Genomic DNA, 15,562 nt, shown 5'->3' on the forward strand with positions numbered 1-15,562 from the left:
CCTCAGACAAAATGCGGCTTGGAGTCCCTAACCCTAACCCTAAGCCTAACTTTAACCCTAACCCTAACCTTAACCCTAACCCTGACCCTAACGCTAAACCTAACTCAAAGGCTAAGGGAGAAAACTCAGAGAAAATGCGGTATGGAGTCACTAAGACTTACCCTAACCTTAACCCTAGCACTAACTACAAGGCTTAGGGAAAACCTCAGACAAAATGCGGCTTGGAGTCCCTACCCCTAACCCTAACCCTTACTTTACCCCTAACCCTAAACTTCACCCTAACCCTAACCCTAACCCTAACTTTAACCCTAACCCTAACCTTAACCCTAACCCTGACCCTAACGCTAAACCTAACTCACAGGTAAGGAAGGAAACTCAGAGAAAATGCGGTTTGGAGTCACTAAGATTTACCCTAACCCTAACCCTAGCACTAACTACAAGGCTTAGGGAAAACCTCAGACAAAATGCGGCTTGGAGTCCCTACCCCTAACCCTAACCCTTACTTTACCCCTAACCCTAACCTTCACCCTAACCCTAACCCTAACCCTAACCCTAACCTAACTTTAACCCTAACCCTAACCTTAATCCTAACCCTGACCCTAACGCTAACCCTAACTAACAGGTAAGGGAGGAAACTCAGAGAAAATGCGGTTTGGAGTCACTAAGATTTACCCTAACCCTAACCCTAGCAATAACTACAAGGCTTAGTGAAAACCTCAGACAAAATGCGGCTTGGAGTCCCGTACCCTACCCCTAACCCTTACTTTACCCCTAACCCTAACCATAACCCTAACCCTAACCCTAACTTTAATCCTAACCCTAACCTTCACCCTAACCCTGACCCTAACGCTAAACCTAACTCACAGGTAAGGGAGGAAACTCAGAGAAAATGCGGTTTGGAGTCACTACGATTTACCCTAACCCTAACCCCAGCACTAACTACAAGGCTTAGGGAAAACCTCAGACAAAATGTTGCTTGGAGTCCCTACCCCTAACCCTAACCCTTACTTTACCCCTAACCCTAACCTTCACCCTAACCCTAACCCTAACCCTAACCCTAACCCTAACTTTAACCCTAACCCTGACCCTAACCCTAAACCTAACTCACAGGCTAAGGGAGGAAACTCAGAGAAAATGCGGTTTGGAGTCACTAAGACTTACCCTAACCCTAAGCCTAGCCCTAACTACAAGGCTTAGGGAAAACCTCAGACAAAATGCGGCTTGGAGTCCCTAACCCTAACCCTAAGCCTAACTTTAACCCTAACCCTAACCTTAACCCTAACCCTGACCCTAACGCTAAACCTAACTCAAAGGCTAAGGGAGAAAACTCAGAGAAAATGCGGTATGGAGTCACTAAGACTTACCCTAACCTTAACCCTAGCACTAACTACAAGGCTTAGGGAAAACCTCAGACAAAATGCGGCTTGGAGTCCCTACCCCTAACCCTAACCCTTACTTTACCCCTAACCCTAAACTTCACCCTAACCCTAACCCTAACCCTAACTTTAACCCTAACCCTAACCTTAACCCTAACCCTGACCCTAACGCTAAACCTAACTCACAGGTAAGGAAGGAAACTCAGAGAAAATGCGGTTTGGAGTCACTAAGATTTACCCTAACCCTAACCCTAGCACTAACTACAAGGCTTAGGGAAAACCTCAGACAAAATGCGGCTTGGAGTCCCTACCCCTAACCCTAACCCTTACTTTACTCCTAACCCTAACCTTCACCCTAACCCTAACCCTAACCCTAACCCTAACCCTAACTTTAACCCTAACCCTAACCTTAATCCTAACCCTGACCCTAACGCTAACCCTAACTAACAGGTAAGGGAGGAAACTCAGAGAAAATGCGGTTTGGAGTCACTAAGATTTACCCTAACCCTAACCCTAGCAATAACTACAAGGCTTAGGGAAAACCTCAGACAAAATGCGGCTTGGAGTCCCGTACCCTACCCCTAACCCTTACTTTACCCCTAACCCTAACCATAACCCTAACCCTAACCCTAACTTTAATCCTAACCCTAACCTTCACCCTAACCCTGACCCTAACGCTAAACCTAACTCACAGGCTAAGGGAGGAAACTCAGAGAAAATGCGGTTTGGAGTCACTAAGACTCACCCTAACCCTAACCCTAGCCCTAACTACAAGGCTTAGGGAAAACCTCAGACAAAATGCGGCTTGGAGTCCCTAACCCTAACCCGAACCCTTACCCTAACCCTAACTTTAACCCTAACCCTAACCCTAACCCTAACCCTAACTTTAACCCTAACCCTAACCTTAACCCTAACCCTGACCCTAACGCTAAACCTAACTCACAGGTAAGGGAGGAAACTCAGAGAAAATGCGGTTTGGAGTCACTAAGATTTACCCTAACCCTAACCCTAGCACTAACTACAAGGCTTAGGGAAAACCTCAGACAAAATTCGGCTTGGAGTCCCTACCCCTAACCCTAACCCTTACTTTACCCCTAACCCTAACCTTCACCCTAACCCTAACCCTAACCCTAACCCTAACTTTAACCCTAACCCTAACCTTAACCCTAAACCTGACCCTAACGCTAAACCTAACTTACAGGTAAGGGAGGAAACTCAGAGAAAATGCGGTTTGGAGTCACTAAGATTTACCCTAACCCTAACCCTAGCACTAACTACAAGGCTTAGGGAAAACCTCAGACAAAATGCGGCTTGGAGTCCCTACCCCTAACCCTAACCCTTACTTTACCCCTAACCCTAACCTTCACCCTAACCCTAACCCTAACCCTAACCCTAACTTTAACCCTAACCCTAACCATAACCCTAACCCTGACCCTAACGCTAAACCTAACTCACAGGTAAGGGAGGAAACTCAGAAAAAATGCGGTTAGGAGTCACTAACATTTACCCTAACCCTAACCCTAGCACTAACTACAAGACTTAGGGAAAACCTCAGACAAAATGCGGCTTGGAGTCCCTACCCCTAACCCTAACCCTTACTTTGCCCCTAACCCTAACCTTGACCCTAACCCTAACCCTAACCCTAACCCTTACCCTAACGCTAACTTTAACCCTAACCCTAACCTAAACCCTAACCCTGACCCTAACGCTAAACGTAACTCACAGGTAAGGGAGGAAACTCAGGGAAAATGCGGTTTGGAGTCACTAAGATTTACCCTGACCCTAACCCTAGCACTAACTACAAGGCTTAGGGAAAACCTCACACAAAATGCGGCTTGGAGTCCCTAACCCTAACCCTAACCCGGACTTTACCCCTAACCCTAACCATAACCCTAACCCTAACCCTAACTTTAATCCTAACCCTAACCTTCACCCTAACCCTAACCCTAACCCTAACCTTCACCCTAACCCTAACCCTAACCCTAACCCTAACTCTTACCCTACCTTTAACCCTAACCCTAACCTTAACCCTAACCCTTACTTTACCCCTAACCCTAACCATAACCCTAACCCTAACCCTAACTTATATCCTAACCCTAACCTTCACCCAAACCCTGACCCTAACGCTAAACCTAACTCACAGGTAAGGGAGGAAACTCAGAGAAAATGCGGTTTGGAGTCACTAAGATTTACCCTAACCCTAACCCTAGCACTAACTACAAGGCTTAGGGAAAACCTCAGACAAAATGCGGCTTGGAGTCCCTACCCCTTACCCTAACCCTTACTTTACCCCTAACCCTAACCCTAACCCTAACCCTAACCCTAACCTTCACCCTGACCCTAACCCTAACCCTAACCCTAACCCTAACTTTAACCCTAACCCTAACCTTAACCCTAACCCTGACCCTAACGCTAAACCTAACTCACAGGCTAAGGGAGGAAAGTCAGAGAAAATGCGGTTTGGAGTCACTAAGATTTACCCTAACCCTAACCCTAGCACTAACTACAAGGCTTAGGGAAAACCTCAGACAAAATGCGGCTTGGAGTCCCTAACCCTAACCCTAACCCTTACTTTACCCCTAACCCTAAACATAACCCTAACCCTAACCCTAACTTTAATCCTCACCCTAACCTTAACCCTAACCCTAACCTTCACCCTAACCCTAACCCTAACCCTAACTTTAACCCAAACCCTAACCTTAACCCTAACCCTGACCCTACGCTAAACCTAACTCACAGGTAAGGGAGGAAACTCAGAGAAAATGCATTTCGGAGTCACTAAGATTTACCCTAACCCTAACCCTAGCACTAACTACAAGGCTTAGAGAAAACCTCAGACAAAATGCGGCTTGGAGTCCCGTACCCTACCCCTAACCCTTACTTTACCCCTAACCCTAACCATAACCCTAACCCTAACCCTAACTTTAATCCTAACCCTAACCTTCACCCTAACCCTGACCCTAACGCTAAACCTAACTCACAGGCTAAGGGAGGAAACTCAGAGAAAATGCGGTTTGGAGTCACTAAGACTCACCCTAACCCTAACCCTAGCCCTAACTACAAGGCTTAGGGAAAACCTCAGACAAAATGCGGCTTGGAGTCCCTAACCCTAACCCGAACCCTTACCCTAACCCTAACTTTAACCCTAACCCTAACCCTAACCCTAACCCTAACTTTAACCCTAACCCTAACCTTAACCCTAACCCTGACCCTAACGCTAAACCTAACTCACAGGTAAGGGAGGAAACTCAGAGAAAATGCGGTTTGGAGTCACTAAGATTTACCCTAACCCTAACCCTAGCACTAACTACAAGGCTTAGGGAAAACCTCAGACAAAATTCGGCTTGGAGTCCCTACCCCTAACCCTAACCCTTACTTTACCCCTAACCCTAACCTTCACCCTAACCCTAACCCTAACCCTAACCCTAACTTTAACCCTAACCCTAACCTTAACCCTAAACCTGACCCTAACGCTAAACCTAACTTACAGGTAAGGGAGGAAACTCAGAGAAAATGCGGTTTGGAGTCACTAAGATTTACCCTAACCCTAACCCTAGCACTAACTACAAGGCTTAGGGAAAACCTCAGACAAAATGCGGCTTGGAGTCCCTACCCCTAACCCTAACCCTTACTTTACCCCTAACCCTAACCTTCACCCTAACCCTAACCCTAACCCTAACCCTAACTTTAACCCTAACCCTAACCATAACCCTAACCCTGACCCTAACGCTAAACCTAACTCACAGGTAAGGGAGGAAACTCAGAAAAAATGCGGTTAGGAGTCACTAACATTTACCCTAACCCTAACCCTAGCACTAACTACAAGACTTAGGGAAAACCTCAGACAAAATGCGGCTTGGAGTCCCTACCCCTAACCCTAACCCTTACTTTGCCCCTAACCCTAACCTTGACCCTAACCCTAACCCTAACCCTAACCCTTACCCTAACGCTAACTTTAACCCTAACCCTAACCTAAACCCTAACCCTGACCCTAACGCTAAACGTAACTCACAGGTAAGGGAGGAAACTCAGGGAAAATGCGGTTTGGAGTCACTAAGATTTACCCTGACCCTAACCCTAGCACTAACTACAAGGCTTAGGGAAAACCTCACACAAAATGCGGCTTGGAGTCCCTAACCCTAACCCTAACCCGGACTTTACCCCTAACCCTAACCATAACCCTAACCCTAACCCTAACTTTAATCCTAACCCTAACCTTCACCCTAACCCTAACCCTAACCCTAACCTTCACCCTAACCCTAACCCTAACCCTAACCCTAACTCTTACCCTACCTTTAACCCTAACCCTAACCTTAACCCTAACCCTTACTTTACCCCTAACCCTAACCATAACCCTAACCCTAACCCTAACTTATATCCTAACCCTAACCTTCACCCAAACCCTGACCCTAACGCTAAACCTAACTCACAGGTAAGGGAGGAAACTCAGAGAAAATGCGGTTTGGAGTCACTAAGATTTACCCTAACCCTAACCCTAGCACTAACTACAAGGCTTAGGGAAAACCTCAGACAAAATGCGGCTTGGAGTCCCTACCCCTTACCCTAACCCTTACTTTACCCCTAACCCTAACCCTAACCCTAACCCTAACCCTAACCTTCACCCTGACCCTAACCCTAACCCTAACCCTAACCCTAACTTTAACCCTAACCCTAACCTTAACCCTAACCCTGACCCTAACGCTAAACCTAACTCACAGGCTAAGGGAGGAAAGTCAGAGAAAATGCGGTTTGGAGTCACTAAGATTTACCCTAACCCTAACCCTAGCACTAACTACAAGGCTTAGGGAAAACCTCAGACAAAATGCGGCTTGGAGTCCCTAACCCTAACCCTAACCCTTACTTTACCCCTAACCCTAAACATAACCCTAACCCTAACCCTAACTTTAATCCTCACCCTAACCTTAACCCTAACCCTAACCTTCACCCTAACCCTAACCCTAACCCTAACTTTAACCCAAACCCTAACCTTAACCCTAACCCTGACCCTACGCTAAACCTAACTCACAGGTAAGGGAGGAAACTCAGAGAAAATGCATTTCGGAGTCACTAAGATTTACCCTAACCCTAACCCTAGCACTAACTACAAGGCTTAGAGAAAACCTCAGACAAAATGCGGCTTGGAGTCCCTACCCCTAACCCTAACCCTTACTTTACCCCTAACCCTTACCTTCACCCTAACCCTAACCCTAACCCTAACCCTAAACCTAACCCTAACTTTCACCCTAACCCTAACCTTAACCCTAACCCTGACCCTAACGCTAAACCTTACTCACAGGTAAGATAGGAAACTCAGAGAAAATGCGGTTTGGAGTCACTAAGATTTACCCTAACCCTAACCCTAGCACTAACTACAAGGCTTAGGGAAAACCTCAGACAAAATTCGTCTTGGAGTCCCTTCCCCTAACCCTAACCCTTACTTTACCCCTAACCCTAACCTTCACCCTAACCCTAACCCTAACCCTAACCCTAACCCTAACTTTAACCCTAACCCTAACCTTAACCCTAACCCTGACCCTAACGCTAAACCTAACTCACAGGTAAGGGAGGAAACTCAGAGAAAATGCGGTTTGGAGTCACTAAGATTTACCCTAACCCTAACCCTAGCACTAACTACAAGGCTTAGGGAAAACCTCAGACAAAATGCGGCTTGGAGTCGCTACCCCTAACCCTAACCATTACTTTACCCCTAACCTTAACCTTCACCCTAACCCTGACCCTAACGCTAAACCTAACTCACAGGCTAAGGGAGGAAACTCAGAGAAAATGCGGTTTGGAGTCACTAAGATTTACCCTAACCCTAACCCTAACCCTAACCCTGACCCTAACCCTAACCTTCACCCTAACCCTAACCCTGACCCTAACCCTAACCCTAACTTTAACCCTAACCCTAACCTTCACCCTAACCCTGACCCTAACGCTAAACCTAACTCACAGGTAAGGGAGGAACCTCAGAGAAAATGCGGTTTGGAGTCACTAAGATTTACCCTAACCCTAACCCTAGCACTAACTACAAGGCTTGGGGAAAACCTCAGACAAAATGGGGCTTGGAGTCCCTGACCCTGACCCTAACCCTTACTTTACCCCTAACCCTGACCATAACCCTAACCCTAACCCTAACTTTAATCCTAACCCTAACCTTCACCTTAACCCTAACCCTAACCCTAACCCTAACCCTAACCTTCACCCTACCCCTAACCCCAACCCTAACCCTAACCCTGACCCTAACTTTGACCCTAACCCTAACCTTAACCCTAACCCTGACCCTAACGCTAAACCTAACTCACAGGTAAGGGAGGAAACTCAGAGAAAATGCGGTTTGGAGTCACTAAGATTTACCCTAACCCTAACCCTAGCACTAACTACAAGGCTTAGGAAAAACCTCAGACAAAATGCGGCTTGGAGTCCCTACCCCTAACCCTAACCCTTACTTTACCCCTAACCCTAACCATAACCCTAACCCTAACCCTAACCCTAACTTTAACCCTAACCCTAACCTTAACCCTAACTTTAACCCTAACCCTAAACTTAACCCTAACCCTGAGCCTAACGCTTAACCTAACTCACAGGTAAGGGAGGAACCTCAGAGAAAATGCGGTTTGGAGTCACTAAGATTTACCCTAACCCTAACCCTAGCACTAACTACAAGGCTTAGGGAAAACCTCAGACAAAATGCGGCTTGGAGTCCCTAACCCTAACCCTAATCCTTACTTTACCCCTAACCCTAACCATAACCCTAACCCTAACCCTAACTTTAATCCTAACCCTAACCTTCACCCTAACCCTAACCCTAACCCTAACCTTAACCCTAACTTTAACCCTAACCCTAACCCCAACCCTAACCCTAAACCTTACCCGAACTTTAACCCTAACCCTAACCTAAACCCTAACCCTGACCCTAACGCTAAACCTAACTCACAGGTAAGGGAGGAAACTCAGAGAAATGCGGTTTGGAGTCACTAAGATTTACCCTAACCCTAACCCTAGCACTAACTACAAGGCTTAGGAAAACCTCAGACAAAATGCGGCTTGGACTCCCTACCCCTAACCCTAACCCTTACTTTACCCCTAACCCTAACCTTCACCCTAACCCTGACCCTAACGCTAAACCTAACTCACAGGCTAAGGGAGGAAACTCAGAGAAAATGCGGTTTGGAGTCACTAAGATTTACCCTAACCCTAACCCTAACCCTAACCCTAACCCTAACCTCAACCCTAACCCTAACCCTAACCCTAACCCTAACCCTAACCTTCACCCTTACCCTAACCCTAACCCTAACCCTAACTTTAACCCTAACCCTAACCTTAACCCTAACCCTGACCCTAACGCTAAACCTAACTCACAGGTAAAGGAGGAAACTCAGAGAAAATGCGGTTTGGAGTCACTAAGATTTACCCTAACCCTAACCCTAGCACTAACTACAAGGCTTAGGGAAAACCTCAGACAAAATGCGGCTTGGAGTCCCTACCCCTAACCCGAACCCTTACTTTACCCCTAACCCTAACCTTCACCCTAACCCTAACCCTAACCCTAACCCTAACCCTAACTTTAACCCTAACCCTAACCTTAACCCTAACCCTGACCTAACGCTAAACCTAACTCACAGGTAAGGGAGGAAACTCAGAGAAAATGCGGTTTGGAGTCACTAAGATTTACCCTAACCCTAACCCTAGCACTAACTACAAGGCTTAGGGAAAACCTCAGACAAAATGCGGCTTGGAGTCCCTAACCCTAACCCTAACCCTTACTTTACCCCTAACCCTAACCATAACCCTAACCCTAACCCTAACTTTATTCCTAACCCTAACCTTCACCCTAACCGTAACCCTAACCCTAACCCAATCCCTAACCTTCACTCTACCCCTAACCCCAACCCTAACCCTAACCCTTACTTTAACCCTAACCCTAACCTTTACCCTAACCCTGACCCTAACGCAAAACCTAACTCACAGGTAAGGGAGGAAACTCAGAGAAAATGCCGTTTGGAGTCACTAAGATTTACCCTAACCCTAACCCTAGCACTAACTACAAGGCTTAGGGAAAACCTCAGACAAAATGCGGCTTGGAGTCCCTACCCCTAAACCTAACCCTTTCTTTACCCCTAACCCTAACCCTAACCCCACCCTAACCCTAACTTTAACCCTAACCCTAACCCTAACTTTAACCCTAACCCTAACCTTCACCCTAACCCTGACCCTAACGCTAAACCTAACTCACAGGTAAGGGAGGAAATTCAGAGAAAATGTTGTTTGGAGTCACTAAGATTTACCCTAACCCTAACCCCAGCACTAACTAAAAGGCTTAGGGAAAACCTCAGACAAAATGCGGCTTGGAGTCCCTAACCCTTACCCTAACCCTTACTTTACCCCTAACGCTAACCATAACCCATACCCTAACCCTAACTTTAATCCTAACCCTAACCTTCACCCTAACCCTAACCCTAACCCTAACCTTCACCCTAACCCCAACCCCAACCCTAACCCTAACCCTAACCCTAACTTTACCCCTAACCCTATCCTTAACCCTAACCCTGACCCTAACGCTAAACCTAACTCACAGGTAAGGGAGGAAACTCAGAGAAAATTCGGTTTGGAGTCACTAAGATTTACCCTAACCCTAACCCTAGCACTAACTACAAGGCTTAGGGAAAACCTCAGACAAAATGGGGTTTGGAGTCCCTACCCCTTACCTTAACCCTTACTTTACCCCTAACCCTAACCTTAACCCCTTCCCTGACCCTAACCCTAACCCTAACTTTAACCCTAACCCTATCCTTAACTCTAACCCTTACCCTAACGCTAAACCTAACTCACAGGCTAAGGGAGGAAACTCAGAGAAAATGCGGTTTGGAGTCACTAAGATTTACCCTAACCCTAACCCTAACCCTAACCCTAACCTTCACCCTAACCCTAACCCTAACCCTAACCTTCACCCTAACCCTAACCCTAACCCTTACCCTAACCCTAACCTTCACCCTAACCCTAACCCTAACCGTAACCCTAACCCTAACTTTAACCTTAACCCTAACCTTAACCCTAACCCTGACCCTAACGCCTAACCTAACTCACAGGTAAGGGAGGAAACTCAGAGAAAATGCGGTTTGGAGTCACTAAGATTTACCCTAACCCTAACCCTAGCACTAACTACAAGGCTTAGGAAAACCTCAGACAAAATGCGGCTTGGAGTCCCTACCCCTAACCCTAACACTTACTTTACCCCTAACCCTAACCTTCACCCTAACCCTAACCCTAACCCTAACCCTAACCCTAACCTCAACCCTTACCCTAACCCTAACCCTAACCCTTACCCTAACCTTCACCCTTACCCTACCCCTAACCCTAACCCTTACTTTACCCCTAACCCTAACCATAACCCTAACCCTAACCCTAACTTTATTCCTAACCCTAACCTTAACCCTAACCGTAACCCTAACCCTAACCCTAACCCTAACCTTCACTCTACCCCTAGCCCCAACCCTAACCCTAACCCTAACTTTAACCCTAACCCTAACCTTTACCCTAACCCTGACCCTAACGCAAAACCTAACTCACAGGTAGGGGGGAAACTCAGAGAAAATGCCGTTTGGAGTCACTAAGATTTACCCTAACCCTAACCCTAGCACTAACTACAAGGCTTAGGGAAAACCTCAGACAAAATACGGCTTGGAGTCCCTACCCCTAAACCTAACCCTTTCTCTACCCCTAACCCTAACCCTAACCCTAACCCTAACCCTAACTTTAACCCTAACCCTAACCTTAACCCTAACTTTAACCCTAACCCTAACCTTAACCCTAACCCTGACCCTAACGCTAAACCTAACTCACAGGTAAGGGAGGAAATTCAGAGAAAATGCGGTTTGGAGTCACTAAGATTTACCCTAACCCTAACCCCAGCACTAACTAAAAGGCTTAGGGAAAACCTCAGACAAAATGCGGTTTGGAGTCCCTAACCCTAACCCTTACCCTTACTTTACCCCTAACCCTCACCATAACCCTAACCCTAACCCTAACTTAAATCCTAACCCTAACCTTCACCCTAACCCTAACCCTAACCCTAACCCTAACTTTAACCCTAACCCTAACCTTAACCCTAACCCTGACCCTAACGCTAAACCTAACTCACAGGTAAGGGAGGAAACTCAGAGAAAATGCGGTTTGGAGTCACTAAGATTTACCCTAACCCTAACCCTAGCACTAACTACAAGGCTTAGGGAAAACCTCAGACAAAATGCGGCTTGGAGTCCCTACCCCTAACCCTAACCCTAACTTTACCCCTAACCCCAACCTTCACCCTAACCCGAACCCTAAACCTAACCCTAACCCTAACCCTAACTTTAACCTTAACCCTAACCTTAACCCTAACCCTGACCCTAACGCTAAACCTAACTCACAGGTAAGGGAGGAAACTCAGAGAAAATGCGGTTTGGAGTCACTAAGATTTACCCTAACCCTAACCCTAGCACTAACTACAAGGCTTAGGGAAAACCTCAGACAAAATGCGGCTTGGAGTCCCTACCCCTAACCCTAACCCTTACTTTACCCCTAACCCTAACCTTCACCCTAACCCTAACCCTAACCCTAACCCTAACCCTAACCCTAACTTTAACCCTAACGCTAACCTTAACCCTAACCCTGACCCTAACGCTAAACCTAACTCACAGGTAAGGGAGGAAACTCAGAGAAAATGCGGTTTGGAGTCACTAAGATTTACCCTAACCCTAACCCTTGCACTAACTACAAGGCTTAGGGAAAACCTCAGACAAAATGCGGCTTGAAGTCCCTAACCCTAACCCTAACCTTTACTTTACCCCTAACCCTAACCATAACCCTAACCCTAACCCTAACTTTAATCCTAACCCTTACCTTCACCCTAACCGTAACCCTAACCCTAACCCTAACCCTAACCTTCACCCTACCCCTAACCCCAACCCTAACCCTAACCCTAACTTTAACCCTAACCCTAACCTTAACCCTAACCCTGACCCTAACGCTAAACCTAACTCACAGGAAAGGGAGGAAACTCAGAGAAAATGCGGTTTGGAGTCACTAAGATTTACCCTAACCCTAACCCTAGCACTAACTACAAGGCTTAGGGAAAACCTCAGACAAAATGCGGCTTGGAGTCCCTACCCCTAACCCTAACCCTTACTTTACCCCTAACCCTAACCTTCACCCTAACCCTAACCCTAACCCTAACCCTAACTTTAACCCTAACCCTAGCCTTAACCCTAACCCTGACTCTAACGCTAAACCTAACTCACAGGTAAGGCAGGAAACTCAGAGAAAATGCGGTTTGGAGTCACTAAGATTTACCCTAACCCTAACCCTAGCACTAACTACAAGGCTTAGGGAAAACCTCAGACAAAATGCGGCTTGGAGTCCCTACCCCTAACCCTAACCCTTACTTTACCCCTAACCCTAACCTTCACCCTAACCCTAACCCTAACCCTAACCCTAACTTTAACCCTAACCCTAACCTTAACCCTTACCCTGACCCTAACGCTAAACCTAACTCACAGGTAAGGGAGGAAACTCAGAGAAAATGCGATTTGGAGTCACTAAGATTTACCCTAACACTAACCCTAGCACTAACTACAAGGCTTAGGGAAAACCTCAGACAAAATGCGGCTTGGAGTCCCTACCCCTAACCCTAACCCTTACTTTACCCCTGACCCTAACCATAACCATAACCCTAACCCTAACTTTTATCCTGACCCTAACCTTCACCCTAACCCTAACCCTAACCCTAACCCTAACCTTCACCCTAACCCGGACCCTTACGCTAAACCTAACTCACAGGCTAAGGGAGGAAACTCAGAGAAAATGCGGTTTGGAGTCACTAAGATTTACCCTAACCCTAACCCTAGCCCTAACTACAAGGCTTAGGGAAAACCTCAGACAAAATGCGGTTTGGAGTCCCTACCTCTAACCCTAGCCCTTACTTTACCCCTAACCCTAACCTTCACCCTAACCCTAACCCTAACCCTAACCCTAACCCTAACTTTAACCCTAACCCTAACCTTAACCCTAACCCTGACCCTAACGCTAAACCTAACTCACAGGTAAGGGAGGAAACTCAGAGAAAATGCGGTTTGGAGTCACTAAGATTTACCCTAACACTAACCCTAGCACTAACTACAAGGCTTAGGGAAAACCTCAGACAAAATGCGGCTTGGAGTCCCTACCCCTAACCCTAACCCTTACTTTACCCCTAACCCTAACCTTCACCCTAACCCTGACCCTAACGCTAAACCTAACTCACAGGCTAAGGGAGGAAACTCAGAGAAAATGCGGTTTGGAGTCACTAAGATTTACCCTAACCCTAACACTAACCCTAACCCTAACCCTAACCCTAACCTTCACCCTAACCCTAACCCTAACCTTAACCCTAACCTTCACCCTAACTCTAACCCTAACCCTAACCCTAACCTTCACCCTAACCCTAACCCTAACCCTAACCCTTACTTTACCCCTAACCCTAACCATAACCCTAACCCTAACCCTAACTTTAATCCTAACCCTAACCTTCACCCTAACCCTAACCCTAACCCTAACCCTAACCTTCACCCTAACCCTAACCCCAACCCTAACCCTAACCCTTACCCTAATTTTAACCCTTACCCTAACCTTAACCCTAACCCTGACCCTAACGCTAAACCTAACTCACAGGTAAGGGAGGAAACTCAGAGAAAATTCGGTTTGGAGTCACTAAGATTTACCCTAACCCTAACCCAAACCCTAACCCCAACCTTCACCCTAACCCTAACCGTAACCCTAACCCTAACCCTAACCGTCACCCTAACCCTAACCCTAACCCTAACCCTAACCCTAGCCCTAACCCTTAGGTTAGGGTTAGGGTTAGGGTAAAGGTTAGGGTTAGGGGTAAAGTAAGGGTTAGGGTTAGGGGTAGGGACTCCAAGCCGCATTTTGTCTGAGGTTTTCCCTAAGCCTTCTAGTTAGTGCTAGGGTTAGGGTTAGGGTAAATCTTAGTGACTCCAAACCGTCTTTTCTCTGAGTTTCCTCCCTTACCTGTGAGTTAGGTTTAGCGTGAGGGTCAGGTTTAGGGTTAAGGTTAGGGTTAGGGTTAAAGTTAGGGTTAGGGTTAGGGTTAGGGTTAGGGTTGGGGTTAAGGTTAGGGTGAAGGTTAGGGTTAGGATCAAATTAAGGGTTAGGGTTAGGGTTATGGTAAGGGTTAGGGGTAAAGTAAGGGTTAGGGTTAGGGTTAGGGACTCCAAGCCGCATTTTGTCTGAGGTTTTCCCTAAGCCTTGTAGTTAGTGCTAGGGTTAGGGTTAGGGTAAATCTTAGTGACTCCAAACACCATTTTCTCTGAGTTTCCTCCCTTAGCCTGTGAGTTAGGTTTAGCGTTAGGGTCAGGGTTAGGGTTAAGGTTAGGGTTAGGGTTAAAGTTAGGGTTAGGGTTGGGTTAGGGTTAGGGTTAGGGTGAAGGTTAGGGTTAGGGGTAAAGTAAGGGTTAGGATTAGGGGTAGGGACTCCAAGCCGCATTTTGTCTGAGGTTTTTCCTAATCCTTGTAGTTAGTGCTAGGGTTAGGGTTAGGGTAAATCTTAGTGACTCCAAACCGAATTTTCTCTGAGTTTCCTCCCTTACCTGTGAGTTAGGTTTAGCGTTAGGGTCAGGTTTAGGGTTAGGGTTAGGGTTAGGGTTAAAGTTAGGGTGAGGGTTTGGGTTAGTGTTAGGGTTAGGGTTAGGGTGAAGGTTAGGGTTAGGGTTAGGGTTAGGGTTAGGGTAAGGGTTAAGGTTAGGGTTAGGGTTAGGGTTAGGGTTAGGGTGAAGGTTAGGGTTAGGGTTAGGGTGAAGGTTAGGGTTAGGGTTAGGGTTAGGGTTAGGGTTAGGGTTAGGTTGAAAGTTAGGGTCAGGGTTAGGGTTAGGGTTACGGGTAGGGTGAAGGTTAGGGTTAGGGTTAGGGTAAGGGTTAGGGTGAAGGTTAGGGTTAGGGTTAGGGTTAGGGTAAATCTTAGTGACTCCAAACCGCATTTTCTCTGAGTTTACTCCCTTAGCCTGTGAGTTAGGTTTAGCGTTAGGGTCAGGGTTAGGGTGAAGGTTAGGGTTAGGGGTAAAGTAAGGGTTAGGGTTAAGGGTGGGGACTCCAAGCCACATTTTGTCTGAGGTTTTCCCTAAGCCTTGTAGTTAGTGCTAGGGTTAGGGTTA

The sequence above is a fragment of the Euprymna scolopes genome, chromosome 14 (genome assembly GCF_053919585.1).
Source record: "Euprymna scolopes isolate OS-2025 chromosome 14, ASM5391958v1, whole genome shotgun sequence".
Taxonomy (NCBI): Eukaryota; Metazoa; Mollusca; class Cephalopoda; order Sepiida; family Sepiolidae; genus Euprymna; species Euprymna scolopes.